The 4,181-nt window shown below is 42.5% G+C and overlaps 1 pseudogene; it reads right to left on the bottom strand.

Annotated features, from left to right (window-relative positions):
• Window positions 1–2,472: 2,472 nt before the first annotated feature.
• On the bottom strand, window positions 2,473–3,629 carry LOC145773747 (uncharacterized; annotated as a pseudogene).
• Between the last annotated feature and the right edge of the window lie 552 nt (window positions 3,630–4,181).

Genomic DNA, 4,181 nt, shown 5'->3' with positions numbered 1-4,181 from the left:
AGTTTATCGAACGACAATTCATCGAACGACAGTTTATCGAAACGACAGTTTATCAAAACGACAGTTTATCGAACGACAGTTTATCGAACGACAATTTATCGAACGACACAGGGCCGTAGCCAGACCGCAGAGCAAGGGGGCCAACTTTTTTTAGGGGGGCCGAAAAAATTTAAATGGGCAAAATCATTATAAATGTAGCTGTTGCTCTTAAATGTTTGGATTTTGCCAGGGGGGGCGAATTTGTTTTCAGGAGGGCGAGGCCTCCCTGGCTCCCTGCTGGCTAGGGGCCTGGAACGACAGTTAATGGAAAACCTAACCCCTAACCTAAAACCTAACCCTAACCCCTAACCCCCAACCCCCAATCACTAACCCCCAACCCCCAACCACTAACCCCTAACCGTAACGCTACCCCTAACCCCCAACCCCTAACTCCTAACCACTAACTCCTAACCACTAACTCCTAACCACTAACCCCTAACCCCTAACCTTAACCCTACCCCTTAACCCTACCCCTTAACCCTACCCCTTAACCCTACCCCTTAACCCTACCCCTTAACCCTACCCCTTAACCCTACCCCTTAACCCTACCCCTTAACCCTACCCCTTAACCCTACCCCTTAACCCTACCCCTTAACCCTACCCCTTAACCCTACCCCTTAACCCTACCCCTTAACCTCCAACCCCTAACCTAAAACCTAACCCTAACCCTTAACCCCCAACCCCTAACCACTAACCACTAACCCCTAACCGTAACCCTACCCCTAACCCTTAACCCCCAACCCCTAACTCCTAACCACTAACTCCTAACCACTAACTCCTAACCACTAACCCCTAACCCCTAACACTAACCTTAACCCTAACCCCTAACCACTAACCCCTAACCCCTAACCGTAACCCTACCCCTAACCCTTAACCCCCAACCCTTAACTCCTAACCACTAACTCCTAACCACTAACTCCTAACCACTAACCCCTAACCCTAACCCTAACCCTAACCCCTAACCTTAACCCTACCCCTTAACCCCCAACCCCTAACCCTACCCTTAACTCCTACCCCTAACCCTTAAACTCCAACCCCTAAACTCTAATTCTAACCCTAACCCTTAACCTCTAGCCCCTAGTCCCTAACTTCTAGCCTCTAGCCCCTAGCCCCTTCGATGGATAATTGTCGTTCGATGAACTGTCGTTTCGATAAACTGTCGTTCGATGAACTGTCGTTTCGATGAACTGTCGTTTCGATAAACTGTCGTTTCGATGAATTGTCGTTCGATAAACTGTCTTTCGATAAACTGTAGTTCGATGAACTGTCGTTCGATGAATTGTCTTTCGATAAATTGTCGGGTCACGGATTTCGAGTAATGGGTAGTACCAAATTTAAGTCATAAGTAGAGTAGACAACCGGAAACAGACATTGCCGTCGGCTGCAGCGTGGGTCAGGTGTACGTCGGAAGGCGTAGGCTACACCGATGCATAGCGCTCAAGTCCGCTTTCCCGCAATGCAGGATAAAGATATGACAAACAGACAAACAAACACCCTACGATCAGCTTCAAGTTACACCAGATATAAAAGAACCACCTGGCTCAGACCTGCCAACAAAAGAATGTTTTTACTTTAAATCGCCTCCGTACTGATGTTGGTCGTTTCAAGTGCAATAGCTTATGTTTCACTGGGATTTGTGTGATCCACCAGCCTGCGCTTGTGGCGAACCTCAAACAGCACAGCACATTGTAGCCTACATCACTGTTCAATTTTTTAACCTACAGGACATGTGGACCTGATAGATTCCAACATTGGTTGCAGCAGTTGAGATGTTGCTTGAATTACTGCCTCATAAGCAAGAAGGTAACGAACTTTCTTCCTTGCGACGCGTTTGGAAGTTTTGTGAATTAGAGATGCGTCATGGGATTGTCAAATCATAACCAATCGCTATAATTTCTTAATAACACTATGTAACACAAAATTTGTCCTTGGGTTAAAACTATTATTTTCTGATTTAATGTGGCCTAAATCAACAAAAATGAGCATTCATAAAGTTCAAACTTCGGTTTTGACTTACGGTAATGAGATTCATTTATTGGATTTTCTGGCTAATTGTGCGTTTTTAATGCAATGGCTCCCACTATATCTTTTTAAATCAATATAAATAAGCTAAATCTAAGATTACTTATTGTTGTCTGTGTTGTCATTCAAAAATAATGACGATGAACGTTGTTTCAGAGATTCTTTAAATACATAAACAAGACAAAAACATGCATAGAACGCGATTTTAATTTAGGCTAAAAACATGATAGAAGACCTAAAGGCCTGAATACCCTGCTACAAGCCTTTTGTCAAAATTATTACAGAGCAAACTTATACGTCGTCCAGACGTCGTCACTTAAAGCACTTACAACTTATAACAAAGTTGCAAAGAAATGTTTTTTTTTAGATTGGCGATGATATAGGCTATCAGTTTTCTTTCACGTAAACGGTTCATATGTAGTCTTCCATCATACTTTCATTGTAGGCCAACTGGCCTTTATATAGCTCTCCTCAAAAACCTGATACCTTGATCAAATCTTTCACCTCGTTTCTCTGAGGAGTCGCCCTTTCTATCTTTGAATTGATCAAGGTGAGCATGTAGTGAGTGTAGTTTCAGTGACATCCTGCATCCCATATTCTAATCCGCATCCCCGAGTTGATCAAAAAGCACCCTGTAGTTCTCTGTCTTGTGATTGCCCAAAAATCTGTTAACTACAGACATGAAACAGGTCCAAGCTGTCTGTTAAACTTCAGACAGCATCTCATCTCGATCAGGAAAATAAATGGAGTTTATCAGTCACTTCACTTCAGATCACGTAAATACTCCAGCTTTCATATTTGCATCTTGCAGTTTTTAAAACAGCTCTTTAATTGCTTGAATGATCTACCCTCTGTAGAGTTGTTTAAGACTTAGTTTTATGTGCAGAGAAGACATCAGTATGTTGTTGCATCTACAAGAGGTTGTTGTTTTGCATTATAAGGTCCAATCTCATAGCTGGTTCTTGGAGGCCAATTCCTCTTCTTGTAGTGAAAAACTGTGTTTCAGCTATCCCAGAGACAAAGACAGCATTGAAATTTGATAGAACCACCCTGAAGCGCCATTATGAAGGCCACCATCTTGAAAATCACCAACGACCTCCCAATTGTAGGCCTAGAAGTCCTACTTCAATGCACTCATCACGATTTTGATGTTTTAATATTCTTCCTTCATATAAACTAAGTAAGCCTGAAGAATAGAGGGACGATTGTCAGCGTTACTCAACAATGTAGCTGTGAGACTTCTAGATGAGCTGTCGATGAAGAGCTTCCAACTCATGATTGCAGGAAATGCCTATTTAGCCAGAAAAAGTTTTTCTATATCATGGCAGTAGCATAAACTGTCTTTAAATGTGTAGAACACTGAAAAACTTCTTTGTGAAATAAGTTGAACACTGTCATCCAATAAGTCCCATTGCTCTATTGTAGAAATGAGTAGCTCAGCATTGGACTTTGCCAATGACAATTTTCCGACACTATCGTTTATATCTTTTTTATTTGCGGTAGTAAGGGCACTTTTCACCAGTAACTCGGAGTAGAAGACAAGACAAACACACTGTGTAGGGTTGCATCTCGCAAAGCAGTCAATGTGAATAAATTGCTCAAGTAAGGTACCGTACTGTATGCGACTGCAAATATGCTCAGCCTTTTTGTTTCATCACAAAAGCAAAACCTTGCAAGGCTTTGTGTGCAAACAGAATCCAATCGTTACTTAATTAGACCCATTAGGTTATTAGGTAACTATTGCTGGAAGCAGCTGACAGTAAATTTTCAACGTTATGTAGGCCTATAATATGTAGGCTATAGCCTATGCCTATTTTCATAAAAAATGAGAAAAAATTCAAAATTATCTGAAAAACACAAACCTGAAGTTACTCCTCCAGGAGACCCACTGCACATCAGTAGATAAGTTGGTATTACCCAACTTCACTTTTGTGATGCAATAACATCAGCGGCAAAACAATCCATCCCCCGCAGCCGACGAAAGACCTACATACCGTGCTGGGATAAGGAGTGCGAAAGCCTCTACTCCGACTTCTTCCATGCACCCCAGGGCAATGACACCAACAGCTCAGCCACAGCCCTGCTGGCAAGGCTGGACTCAAAGAGGAAGGAGCGCTGGA

The sequence above is a fragment of the Aplidium turbinatum genome, chromosome 7 (assembly GCF_918807975.1).
Source record: "Aplidium turbinatum chromosome 7, kaAplTurb1.1, whole genome shotgun sequence".
NCBI classification, from domain to species: Eukaryota; Metazoa; Chordata; class Ascidiacea; order Aplousobranchia; family Polyclinidae; genus Aplidium; species Aplidium turbinatum.
Note: the sequence above shows the minus strand (reverse complement) of the source record. Positions and strands in the feature narration are given on the sequence as shown.